Raw genomic sequence first — 14,213 nt, forward strand, 5'->3', positions numbered from 1 at the left:
AATACTTATTCCACACCCTGTTGGTTAAGTCAAATACACAATGAAATATATGGTTAAAAAGAAAGAAAATGAACAAAATTGTCAGTGCTCTAAGAAATAAAGAGTGTTTTGAAAGAACAAGCAGTGGGATTTAATGCCGCCTGAGTTCGGCGGCATGTGCGGCCGAACTTGGACGTTTTTATTTTAAAGGAGCAATCACTTACAAAGCATTGTTTTGCCTTTGTAAGCGTTTGTCCCTTTTAAAAAACATCACAGTTCGTCCGGCATCCCGCACGTCCGCTGAACTGGGGTGGCATTACATCCTGCCAGCGGTGTGTTTCTTGTGTCCAATTATTAATCAGTAATATAAATGGCTGCCTACAGATTTTCACATTCTTCTATGATTGGTCACAGATACAGCAGAGTTTCGTATTATTATAGAACAATTCATACAAACCATCCACTACTCATTTGAAGAATATTAATATATTTGAGATCCTTATTAAGTAATTTTGATATATATTCTGAGGTATAGGATAAGTCAATATATTATTGTGAAGCAAACAGGATCTTTGATCAGCCTTATAATCATAAAAATTACAATACGCACACTAAGTCAGTGTATAGGTGGAACCTGCTATTGACCTCTATGAATAGGACTTTTGCAGAAATATAGGCACCATTGGTCCAAGGACTAAATTGTATCACTATGTGGGTTATTGCAGAGATCCTAGCAAGTGGTTATTGATATTGTAATATTGGTCTCCCAGGTTATCGCTGTGTATATGATCTGTTCATTACCTATATAAATAGGATTAAGAATTATTCACAGGTACAGGGGTCACCTATATCTACAGACTCAACTATTCAGTTGTAAATAGCCTCATATATAAGTCCTTGATAAAGCTGTTACCAGTGAAACGTGAGTGTCGGCGGTGGCGTGTCTGTATCATAGTGTCAATATGAAATGTATATTTATAAATTAAGCTGCCTCATTTAGATATACTACTGTATATGATTAAACTGGTTACACAGAATGAATAATATAGGAGCTGAGTGACCTTTAATCCCTCTCCTTATAAATAAGTTATTATATTACCAACAACCTGATACATTGTATTTGTATCAAACAAGCAGAGGCATGTGCTCAGCGATTTAACCTCTCTCTGTATGACTCTATTAAATTGTTACCATTAGTAAGATAAAATATGAATTATTTGGTATAGAAGATATTTGAGTCCCAATACTGAGGGAATCAATTATATATTTGTGGAAAATGATTAGAAAATCTATTTTTATGCATATTTACATTGATTCACATATAAGAATGAGAAGATACATTTTTCCACACTGAAAATATATATTTATATTTTGAAACATGGATCAATCTTGATAAAGGGGCGTTGTCAGAGATTTGTACGCAGTGGCTGTGAGAAATTATGCAAAAACCACAGGAAGAGCCTTATGTAAGAAGACGAACACTGCCGGCCTCAGTGATCTGCTACTGTGTCTGAAGATGCAGCATTGAATCAAATGTGTGAACATAGGGCATCTGATTAACCATCAGGTCATGTAGAAAAGAACAAAGGTTTCCACACAGGTACAGTACGACTATATCCCCGTCTATTGTGTTAACCTCAAATTTTAGATGTATATAGGGGGGATGTGCTACCAGCTACCTAGAACAAGTATTTTACCAAAAAGAGAAAAAAGAAGGGTAGTTCTGTGGTGCACTTAGTCGTTCGTTTCACAATTTTTGTTTATTAAAACATAGCTTTTATTAGTATCATAAAATATAATCTCCCCACTTATCTATAAAATGCGAAATATTAAAATATAGAGATAGAAAGAAATGAAATAATAAAATCTGGCGTTGGAGCACCCGATATTTCTCCTGTTATTATTTAAATATTCAATCCAAATATCATTGGTATTATTGTGTCTGAACCATGATGATATATTACTTCTAATTCTCTAAATGTGTCATAAAGTGATCTATTCGTGATATCCTTCCTCCTCTTATAAACCAGTCCAATTGTACAGTTATGAGGTAATTACAGATAGGATGTATTAAGATCACTAAGCATTAAATAGATAGTATGCAATCTTATATCAAATACAGTTTAACTGTCCTTTCAGTTCAATAGTGTATTTCCTCATGCAATGTTGTGAGGTTGATACAGTGTCGATCCTCTACTGTTACAAATTGACTGAACAGATCACTGTAGCAATATTATAACAGATGGGTTGCTCATTCACTCCTCTGTGCCTTAATGCAGAGCATAATCCCAAATCAGTCCATCTATAATGATAATGTGCTGTAGTATGGGGATACGGGGTTATCCCATTCACAGTTACTGCCTCCCTAAGTGTGTTCTTTTTTATTTATTTTTATTTTTTATATATTGTTCTTTGCTGTTTGAGAATTTTAGCTCATGCAGGGCTGCAGAGACTTAGTTTATAGATATGCAGTCCTACATTAGACGGTCGCAGACATAATAATAATATATGGCACTTGGCTATTAGATCTTTCCTCCATACTATCATGAGGTACATAATCTAAATCGCCACTGCTGTGTAATTACATGCAGATAAATAAATGCTGCCGATGTATTGTCAAATCGGGCTAAGGTTGATCTCTAATATTAAGCCTTTATGCCTGCTACCAGTGTACTGAATACACGTACGTTGTGCTGAGTAGGAAGATATCACAAAATGACAGTCTGCACGCGCTGCATATATTTAGAGCTTTCTCATGATGCAAAGAACTTCTATTAGTGTTTGCATACTTGAATTAGATCACTTAAATGGACACATAACATAATTGTACAGTATTTGCAGGAGCAAAAACGGGGCTACCAGCGCCTCACTCCAATGCGCATTTCGCCCATAGCTTAATCATGGAGCCGACCTGACTGCCGGGTCTGCCAAGTTTATGTAAGGGGTATGTGTCCGTTAATTTTCAAACTGACCAATCAGAGCGATTCCGCAAACGAGCGCTACTCATTCATCTAGGTTAATCGTTCCACGAGTAACCAAACAGGGCAAAGTAATCAATCTCCTGTTCTCTCCGCTCCGTGTCTAGTAATACTACTAGAATCAATACGAGCATACACGTAATTGAAAATAGATGATCATAAATTACTGCAAGGGTGAAGGAATTACTATCCTCACAAATGTGAAGACATTTTCCCTACTGTGTACCTGGCTGACTATATTGTCACTGTTTATTTATTAAAATGCTTTAATTGATTTCAATATCCTTGAGCAGGGGATATAAAAGAACAGGAGTGATTAGATAATAAATGGTACTAAAAATGATGAAAATATAACTATAACCAATTTTAACAGTATACATGTAAACATATTAGTGTGTATTTCATGATTTTTTGAGATTTTTTAATTTTTTAATAATTTCATAGTTTCTACACTGTATATGATCATTGCTCAATTTGATTTGTGATTAAAATAATTCAAATTAGGTTTGTGTGTTAATAATATTCCTATATTGGTTCTACTAATTTGTCCATATCTTAGGCTATTACACATTTTAGTTAATATCTTAGTATGTAAATTTTTATTTTTACTAGTATCTCTATTACGTGATATCTCACAATTGTGAGTTATGTGATTGTGTGTCTGATTATCTGATAAAAAGCAAGTTATCTTGTGTACTTAGCACATACAAAATTATGTAAAGCCCTAGGCTGATTGGTGATGAAATAGATGCTGGGTGATACCATAATGGGACATGTGTTCCTATCATAATAGTACTGACAAGTGTGCAACAGAGCAAAAAAACTGATAAAGTGAAAAAGTGTAAAAGAGATATGTGATGTAAGGGAGAGATATTAATAATCGACCTAAGACTCTCCAGGAAAAATATATAAAATATAAAAAGATGTGAGAAGATATATAAAATATAAAAAATATATTATGTGTGGATATCTTCCAATCCACGTGATTTAGAAAAAACTTAAAAATAGTGTATATGGAATAATATAGTATAATGTAATATAATGCGGCCTCCTCGACCAATTAATGATACTGGAGGTCGCATGGTCATATATTTGGAACAGATACACAATGTTCTTTATATATGTGCATTGAATCTCTAAAAAAACAAATTATGAAACAGACAATAACTCTTATCAGTTGTATAAGAGAGTTAAAGAGAATTACTTTGTTATTAATCCATGTTATACCTGCTACAGTTTTATATAACTGTGGTAATTCTAAGATCTGCTAATATTCCCCAATTATATCCATTTCTCATAAAAAGGGAGAAAAACTGATATCATTTAATCCGTGGGGTTGGGTGCTCCCCATCAAAAAGATGAGGCGTGCCTCTCTCCTCAAAAGTTGGTTTTGTCATATTTCCGCCTCTGTTATCTGATTTGACTTTTTCCATCGCAAAGGCTTTCAGAAGTCGTGTATTACTTTGATGATGGTTCATAAAGTGTCTAGCCACTGTGGAGAAAACTTTACATTTACGTTGATCTTCTTCAGCTTTCCGGATGTTGCCTGCGTGTTCAAGTAGTTGCTGCTTAAACGGTCTCCCTGTCATGCCCACGTAATAAAGACCACATGGGCATGTCAAGCAGTAAACGACATTCTGTGTATTGCAATTGAGGAAATCTTGGATCTGCCACTTATGTCCGTATTTATCTGTGAATTGCTGCGTCTTCACAGTATATTGGCATGCTTTACAGTGACCGCAGCTATAAAATCCCTTAAGCGGTGCTCTTATGGATGGTTCTGATTGAAAGTGGCTATGTACGAGGGAGTCTCTAAGATTTCTCGCTCTCCTCCAACACATTTGGACCTTATCTCCCAAAATTCTGGAGAGGTCAGGATCTGCTTTCAGTACATGCAGTGTTTCTGGATAGTTTGTCTAATTAGTTGGTTCTCCTGGCAAAAGGTGCCAATGAATCTGATAGGTTGCTGGTCTATATTTTGTTTCCTGTGTTCTGTCTGGGGATAAATAAGAGTATTTCTGGATTTCCTACTGGCTTGATTGTATACTTTACGTGTGGATCTCCTGCTATACCCTCTCGCAGTTTTATTTCATTTCTTTCTATCTCTATATTTTAATATTTCGCTTTTTATAGATAAGTGGGGAGATTATATTTTATGATACTAATAAAAGCTATGATTTAATAAACAAAAATTGTGAAACTTATCGACTAAGTGCACCACAGAACTACCCTAGTTTTTTATTTTTGTTAAAATAACCATCAGGTCACTCAGGTTGTCTGGAAAAATCACGCTGCTGGGGTCAGTGAAACTGCATCCAAGAAAGCATCCACTGCCTTTGGCACGTCCATAAATGCTCTACATCGCTGTCCCCAAACACCAGCAGCTTATCAATTATGCTGAGGCTTTTGGGGTACTTTGATTGACATCGTGGAACCAAATCTCCACATGCGCAGATCATTAAACAGCAGAGATCTACGTAAATATCGGATTTATGTATATCTTTGAGTCAGGGGGGTGATTCAGACCTGATTGCTGGGCTGCAAACTTTGCTGTCCTGCGTTCAAATAGTTGCCGCCTCCAGGGGGAGTGTAAATTTGCCGTGCAAGGGTGCAATCACATGTGTGCAGTCTCTGTGCAGCCCAGGACTTACTCCTACAGTGCGATGAGAAGAGGCTGATGAGGGCCAGAGCTGACGTCACACCCCCTCCCTGAAAACACTTGGACATGCCTGCGTTTTTCCAGACACTCCCAATAAACAGTCAGTTACCACCCACAAACGTCTTCCTCCTGTCAGTCACCTTGCGAATGCCCATGTGATTGGATTTTTCGCACCATCCCGTCGCTGACCGGCGATGCCCTTTGTTGTTGTCCCACATGTGTGCGCATTGCGGTGCATACACATGCGCAGTTAGTACCTTATCGCCCGCACAGCAGCGATCAGGTCTGAATCACACCCTAGGCCCAAAGTTACTAAGCTGTTCCATAGTTATCTTATTTGCTGCTTTGTGTCATTAACACTGGTGCCACATATAGACACGCTCGGACTGGCCCACAGGGGTACAGGGGAAACCACCGGTAGGCCCCACTGCCTAGGGGCCCTCCTCCGCTAGGGATCAGGTTCTAGACTGTGCACTTGAATTTTATATTATACATATGTTACCGTATACTGCACAGGATTATTATGTATTCTCTACAGTACATTGCTGTCATTAATCTGGCACATTATCATGCATGCACTAGCATTAATTACTATATAAATTATCAAGGAGTCCAAACCAGGTTCTCTATAATGGTAAGCCAAACCTCTGTGGTGGCTGGCCACACCCCCTTTGGAGGCTGGGCACACCTCTAATCATGGACCCCTACCACTGCATACCCCCGGTGTGCCCTTCATGCTTCAGTCCAACACTGCATATAGATGCATTACATATTTCAATCCTCGGCCTTGCTGACAGCTTTTATGTACTACAGCTGAAACAAGTCATCAGTCATTTTTCTTTTTGCAAGAGTATAAATCTCTTCTGTGATGATGCAGTTTTATTCTTTGATAACACAGCCATGCTTTGTGACTTCAATCAATGACAATAATAAAAAAAAAAAAAGATTGGACAGTGAAGGTAACCATCCACTGGGGCAGATGTATTAACCTGGAGAAGGCATAAGGAAGTGATAAACCAGTGATATGTGCAAGGTGATAAACACACCAGCCAATCAGCTCCAATATGTAAATTAACAGTTAGGAGCTGATTGGCTGGTGCGTTATCACCTTGTACATATCACTGGTTTATCACTTCCTTATGCCTTCTCCGGGTTAATACATCTGCCCCACTATTCCTTATGATGCTAGTCCAGTAGCTTCAGTAATTTGTTCCATATAACTTTGATGAAGGTAAGAAAATAAGCTTTTACTGTTAAGGCCCATACTCACTGGGCGATGTTGAGCTGAGAGCAGGTCACTTTTGGTGTTTTGAGCTGCTTTCAGCTCAAGACCGCCCAGTGTGTATGCCCCAGCGATGAGCGCTGATGCGCGCTCCCGCTTCATTGCCGGCGGCCGCCGTTCATCTCCTGGTATCACCAGCAGATGAACAGAAGGGTGGACGGCTTTCCATAGCGTCATGCTATGGAAAGAGATTCACCCCTGCTGACATCGCTGGGCAGGGGGGATAATAGCTCAGTGTGTATGCATTGAGCGTTTTTTAGCCCAGCGATGTCAGCGATCATCGCTGTGCATACACGCCCAGTATGTATGCACGTTTAGTCATATGAGTTGCAGCTCTAAAATGAGTACACTATGCAGCTTTACTGATGTATCAAATACGAAACAAAATATCCCACACAGATATTCTTCCTGTTATGTCTCAGATCTTATATTCCACAACTGATATAACCAATATACCAATGATATATCTCACATAAGATTTAGAGAAAAATAACTCAGTTGGTGGTGCTCCCAGGAGTCACATCATTAAGAAATAAGATAGAGAAGAGACTCTGGGGGGGATTCAGACCTGATCGCTGGGCTGCAAACTTTTCTGTCCTGCGTTCAGATACTCGCCGCCTCCAGGGGGAGTGTAAATTCACTGTGCAAGTGTGTGATCCCATGCGTACACCGAGCTGCAAAAATCCACTGTGTGCAGTTTATGCGCAGCCCAGGACTTACTCCTACAGTGCGATCACAGCAGGCTGATCGGGGCCGGAGCTGACGTCAGACACACTCCCTGAAAACACTTGGGCACGCCTGCATTTTCCGGACACTTCCAATAAACGCTCAGTTACCACCCACAAATGGACTCCTCCTGTCAATCACCATGTGATCGGATTTTTCACACTATACCATCACTGACTGGCGATGCCCTTTGTTGTTGTCTGACGCACGTGCACATTGCGCTGCATACGCATGCGCAGTTATGACCTGATCGCCCGCTGTTCGAAAACGCACAGCAGTGAACAGGTCTGAATCACCCCCTCTGTTGGGGCAATGATACTTTATTGAATTTTCACATTAAAATAACAAACATGCTATTTCTTAAGGTGTGTACACACGGTAAGATTTTTTCTTACGATTTTGACTATATAGTCAAAATTGTAAGGAAAATGAGTGCAGATCGCAAAGTGAAAGTGTATGTGATACCGATACATGGTCCCGCGTGGTCAGTATCACAAGCCTAGATAGACAGTGCAGGCGAGTCAGTTTTGACTATCTCGTAGAAAAGATAGTCAAAACTGACACTTAGCCAAAATCGTACAAAGCCAGTATCACAAGCACAGTCATCTATGCTTGTGATACCGGCCTAGTCGCTATCGCATAGTGAGAATTGGGGTTTAGTCTGAATCTCACCATGTGTACCGGGCCGGTTCTAGACCCTTCGGCGCCCCGGGCGGAAAATGGGGGCGTGGCTTCATACAGGGGGCATGGTCAGTTTTGCCCCCTGTACAGTGGAGTAGCTTAGCTGAAAAAAAAAAATACTTACTATCCCCGCTCCCGACCACTGCAGATCTCCGCCGGCACCACTCCTTTCCTCGGATGACAGACACTAGAGGTCAATTATGACCCCTAGCGTCTGTCAGTCCCACAATGCTGTGCGGTGCGCAATGACGTCATCGCGCACCGCACAGCAAAGGTCCTCTACATGAAGGGAAACTAGACGCGTAGCGTCTAGTTTCCCTTCACAGCGGGGGACAGCGGGACCAGCGGCGGGGCACAGAGTAGCGGATCTTGCCATGGTACGGCACCCTCCGGATGGCGCCGGCGCCCTCCGGATGGCGCCGGCGCCCTCCGGAAGGCGGCGCCCCGGGCAAAAGTCCTGCTTGCCCGTGGCAAGATCCGCTACTGCATGTGTACACACCTTTAGTTCACACAACACAATATAGTAAACATATAGAGAAATACACAGAAAATAATAATCCAAATTAGTTCTGTGTTACCATATAATATAGCAGAGATTAATTAGATAACTTTATCTAGAATGTAGTTAAATCAATTATTTGCTGTACATTGCTTACATGATGTTTTAATCTCATACATATACTGGTTTAGCTTAGTTGATTACTTTGAAGGTTATATTCAGATTAATTTGCTCAATAAATATGGATATACGTATAAAAATAAATGAATGTTTCAGCCAATGAAGTTTATAATTTTATGTTGGATAATAAGAAAATGACCCTGTAATCATAGTTGGTCAAGGCTGTAGTTATTGAAAAGTATACAAAAGTTCTGAATATTTATCAAGACGTAACAAATGGATGTATTATGGCGAAAATATACATATACAGATTTTATCACCTGGTTAACCTGGAAGGAAAATGTGTGTAGATCAATCTATAGTCCCCAGGTGTCCAAGATGATTTGGGGCACTAACAACATCAATAAGTCTGTGTATTTTTTATTTTTAGTCCTTAATTTTCACTTGTAAAAGATCCTCAATTGTAACAGACACATAGGGGGTCATCCCAAGTTGATCGCTCACTAGCTGCTTCTAGCAGCAGTGCAAACGCTACGCCGCCGCCCTCTGGGAGTGTATCTTAGCTTAGCAGAAGTGCGAACGAAAGGATCGCAGCATTGCTACAAAAAAAGATTGTGCCGTTTCAGAGTAGCTCGAGACTTACTCCTAGCTAGCGATCACTTCAGTCTGTTTAGTTCCTGTTTTGATGTCACAAACATGCCCTGCGTTCAGCCAGCCACTCCCCCGTTTCCCCAGGCACACCTGCGTTTGTATCTGACACACCTGTGTTTTTCAGCACACTCCCGGAAAATGGTCAGTTACCTCCCAGAAACGCCCCATTCCTGTCAATCACTCACCGATCAGCAGTGCGACTAAAAAGCGTCGCTAGACCTTGTGTAAAACTGCATCGACTTTTGTGAAAGTACTTTGCTCGTGCGCACTGCGCACCACACGCATGTGTAGAAGTGCCGATTTTTTGCCTGATCGCGGCGCTGCGAACAACGGCAACTAGCAATCAACTCGGAATGACCCCCATAGATGGAAGAAGGTCTCATTTGGCCTAACCCTTGTACTACTGCCCTCCTGTGTGTCTGATACGATAGTTAAAATGAAGGTGAGGGTGCATAGGGAAAGGTCAGGGATGAGGGAATAAGAACAAAATGAAGTGGAATCTGCTTTTGTACAGAAAATCTCACCCTAACCCAAAGGCATAACTCTGGGAGGCAACGGAGTCATCTGCCGCCGGGCTCCTACTGTGAAAGGGGGCACCTCTCTTCTCATTCTGTGAAACCATTCAATTAAGATAATGATGATTTATATACATATATGATAATGCTGATTTATATACAGGAATGAAAAGCTATACCTTAAACACACTTTAAATACACTTTACCATGGAGCCGCTGCGGCCGCTGTACTTAATACACACTCTACATACTCTTTACGCTGTTAGCGTAAAGAGTCCCGTACTGTGTATGGACTTTTGCGCACAAACGCCGCACTGACGGTACAAAGTACACACAGCGCGTACACACCCATAGATACACCGCAAACAACAGTGATAAAGGTGAGCCCAGGACAGGGCACCCCTCGCTGATCCAAGCTCAAGCACACACTCAATCGGTCAGCATCAGGTTCATTCATGGCTGCAGCCAGTTACCAGTTAAATAGAGTGAAGTAGGAAATAGCAGAAACAGAATCAGATGCAGAAGCAGATTTTATTTCCTGGAAACAGCATATTATAAAGGATACAAATTAACATATGGTGTCGTCGATTCCTGACACCAAGCTTAATCCTATTGGCTAATAAAACTCTTATCTTATACGTAATATATTTGCCAACGCCTATACTTTTTATACTGTATGTGCTTTTAAATGGGTTAGTTAGGGGAATTTTGCTAACAGTGAGACATGCTATGTCTAGTTATGTTTTTACACCTTCCTTACCGCAAACTACTGGACACCTGTGAAGCCTATATGTCTAGCTGCTGACATTTATATTTTACTCAGAAAAGTAATAAAAATAGATCATAAGAAGGTTTCAATATGGCTCACTCAATGGTGCAACGCCTTGCAGTTCTTTCCTATATCAACTCTGATCTGATAAACAATTATAAACAGCTTAGCAATATGGAGTCTATGAACAAAGATGGTTTCCATCTTTATCAATTTCCCCTCTTTGTTTACAATTTTTACCTCTATTTTACCCTTCCTTTACCTGGTCATTAATTCTATAGGGACACCTACTTTCACGACTGGTGTACCATAAGGGCACTCCAAGCATGGGCTAATCCATTTAACATCCCTATGCTCGGGCAGAACCAATGTTCCCTATTCTCTTATCCCTAACCACAAGAGAAAGTTCATAAAGCAGAGGAGTCTTTTGAGGATGGAATCATTATAATGTTCATAGTCCTTGCTCAATAGTCCTTGAAAGTCTTTTTGACTCAATATTGTGACAGCAAAGTTCATTAGATTATGTCATCATAACAGTAGGGACAGCTGGAAGCTTCTGTGTATATGGTATGGCAGGTTTCACAGTAGAAGAATGTGGAATTGTATATTATAGCTCCTCCAATAAGTTTCATATAAATTGGTTGCGGTTTAGCAGTTTCAGCAATGCCTTAGGTATAAAAACATTTTAGTGTCAGTATCCACATAATAAGCCTTAAAATATGCAATTAATAGCGAAACAAGTTCCTTAGCAACAATAGATAATATTTCTGAAAAGCAATTGGTTGTATAGTGTTTATAAAACCAAGAAAAGAAAGAATCTGGAAATATACTGGTATAATTATGATTAGTAGCGAACTGATTTTTCAACTGTATTACTTCATTCATCTTTTCATCAATAATATCTTCTGGGCTAGTATAATTTATTAAATAAGTACAACATTTTATTTCATAGATGGTCTGCAAAGTGACATACTAGCCTGCAGATACAGTAAACAATTGGTGACAACTGTTTATATTGGTCCTGTTTTACATTTAATGACCAGCATCTTATATGCCTATTTGTCTGTACCTGGGTAATTGCTGACACCCTATGTGTAGACATTTCAGGTGGAGCAAGGGTAGTTAGTTGTGTATATATATTTCTTTTTGTTCTGTTATTTTTGGCATAGTTACTGATTATTGCACTATCACTTGACTCCTTATATAAGTAAGGATTAATCATTACTGTTTATATAAGAATAACCATGCTAACAAGAAGAACTGAGTAACACATTATACATCCCCCAGACCCTTATATGGCCTGTGGCCTATTAAATTGTATCTTTATATTTTGATTATGTATCGTGATTGGATAATACTTCCTTTGTCACTTTCTTGCAATGAGATGCGTCTATTCATGAGTCTCTTCCACTCAACGTGACTGAAGTGGTGGTAGTCAACAGAACTTAAAACGGTCCTTTGAATCTGGGTTCAAGAGACTTTCTCTTTCTTAGTGACCACCCAATCACCTTGCTTTAGTTCATGTGAGTCTTGGGAACAGTTGGTGTCTGGAATAGAATCAAAAACTTTGCCGTGCAATTTGGTTAGTTGCTGTTATATATGCATTACATAATAAGTTAAGTTACCATGCTCATGTTGCAGTTGCTGTGGAAAATAGCATACTGTCCTAGCAACAATACCAAAATAAGATTTCATATGGTATTAACCCATGCTTTTCACTTGAAGTATTTGTGAGAACAAAGCAATGGGTAAACCTTCTAGCCATGTTTTGCCTGTTTTTGTAACTTATTTTTATAGCTTTAGTTTTAAGGTAATAGATACGTTTTTCTACATGTTTACTACTTTGCCTATAGGGAGTGTAAAAGGCCTGAGTAACACCTAAATCTGACAGAATTTTGCCTAATACTTCTCCTGTGAAATGGGTACCTCTGTTGCTTTTAATAACTTAAGGTACTCCATATCTACATATTACTTCTTGCATTAACTTTTTTTTTTTTTTTTGGCGTTTGCTGCTCTACAAGGCCAAGCTTCAACCCAATTTGAGAATAGGTCTTTGCACACAAGTACATTTTTATACCCAGAACATTTAGGTAACTGGATAAAGTCTATTTGTAATCGCTGAAAGGGGTAGCAGGTTTGCGGGGTACTTTTTGCTGGTACCTTCACAACCTTTATATATATAAGGTTGAATTTGGAACCGCACTAGTGTTAATAATCTAAGTAAGATATATGAATAGCATAAGAAAACCAATATAAATGCAGTTGAAAAAATGTGATTAGGAACTGCTACTGATTGGCGGTGCTCCCAGGAAAATTGTAGATTGGACTACAGTTGGGAAGGAGAGACAAGACAAAAAACCCTTGTTTGGGAGCACTCATTTGAATAAATTAAATTAGATTAGATGAGGTAAGTATGGAAAAAAATATAAATACGATAAAACTTAACCTTTAATTGTTTCTCAAATAAAAGGAAAAAAAAGGGGAGGAGGAATGGTATGAAGAATATAGGACTCGTGTCTGGTAATTTAGCGAAAAAAACTTGTTTAACCCTTTTAGCAAATGAGGTACAAGTGGCTAGGAGAAGGTGAAAATATTGGAAGTGATAAATTGGAAGGATATAGGTATATTCAAGTGAAATGAGTATATCCAGGACCGTCACTATATATGCCTCAATACAAAGGTATCCAAATGGAGAGTGATATGGTAGCAAGTTTGAATGAGCAATGTTGAATGTTGTATTAGAGATAGAGGAAAAAGGGGGCCCACTGCACCTGGTATTCTCAGGGGGTTTCCCATCCTGATACTGACCAGGCCATACCTGCTTAGCTTCCGAGATCGGACAGGATCGGGCGCATTCAGGGTAGTATGGCCGTGGGCCTGGGGTGAGAAAGAAGTGAAAGAAAATAAGAGCAAGATTTCAATGTCCGTGCTGAATACAAATCCACCATGGGTGGTCCGGGAGTGTTTTTCCAGAAACAGACATAGGGGTATAGTCAGTTTTGGAGAATTAAAATGGGGCCCACTGCACCTGGTATTCTCAGGGGGTTTCCCTTCCTAATACTAGCCAGGCCACACCTGCTTAGCTTCCGAGATTGGACAGGATCGGGCGTATTCAGGGTAGTATGGCCGTGGGCCAGTGTGAGGAAAAAATTGAGTGGAAAGGGAGAATGCACTGTTTTAGTGTACTTCACACTCAACCACAACCACTGATGGTTTCGGGATAGTATTTCCAGACAATGTAAAAATAATTGGTGTCTGGGTTTAGGGAGGATGTGTATAGTTGGAGAAATTTAGGAAAGTGATATATGATGTGAGTGTGTGTGAATCATGTCACTAAATGAAAAAAAAAAAAAA

The 14,213-nt window shown here is 39.6% G+C and overlaps 2 pseudogenes; both read right to left on the reverse strand.

Moving 5' to 3' along the window:
* Positions 1–13,618: 13,618 nt before the first annotated feature.
* LOC134950191 (5S ribosomal RNA) lies at positions 13,619–13,736 on the reverse strand (annotated as a pseudogene).
* Positions 13,737–13,875: 139 nt separating this feature from the next.
* LOC134951842 (5S ribosomal RNA) lies at positions 13,876–13,993 on the reverse strand (annotated as a pseudogene).
* Positions 13,994–14,213: the final 220 nt, after the last annotated feature.

The sequence above is a fragment of the Pseudophryne corroboree genome, chromosome 8 (genome assembly GCF_028390025.1).
Source record: "Pseudophryne corroboree isolate aPseCor3 chromosome 8, aPseCor3.hap2, whole genome shotgun sequence".
Classification (NCBI taxonomy): Eukaryota; Metazoa; Chordata; class Amphibia; order Anura; family Myobatrachidae; genus Pseudophryne; species Pseudophryne corroboree.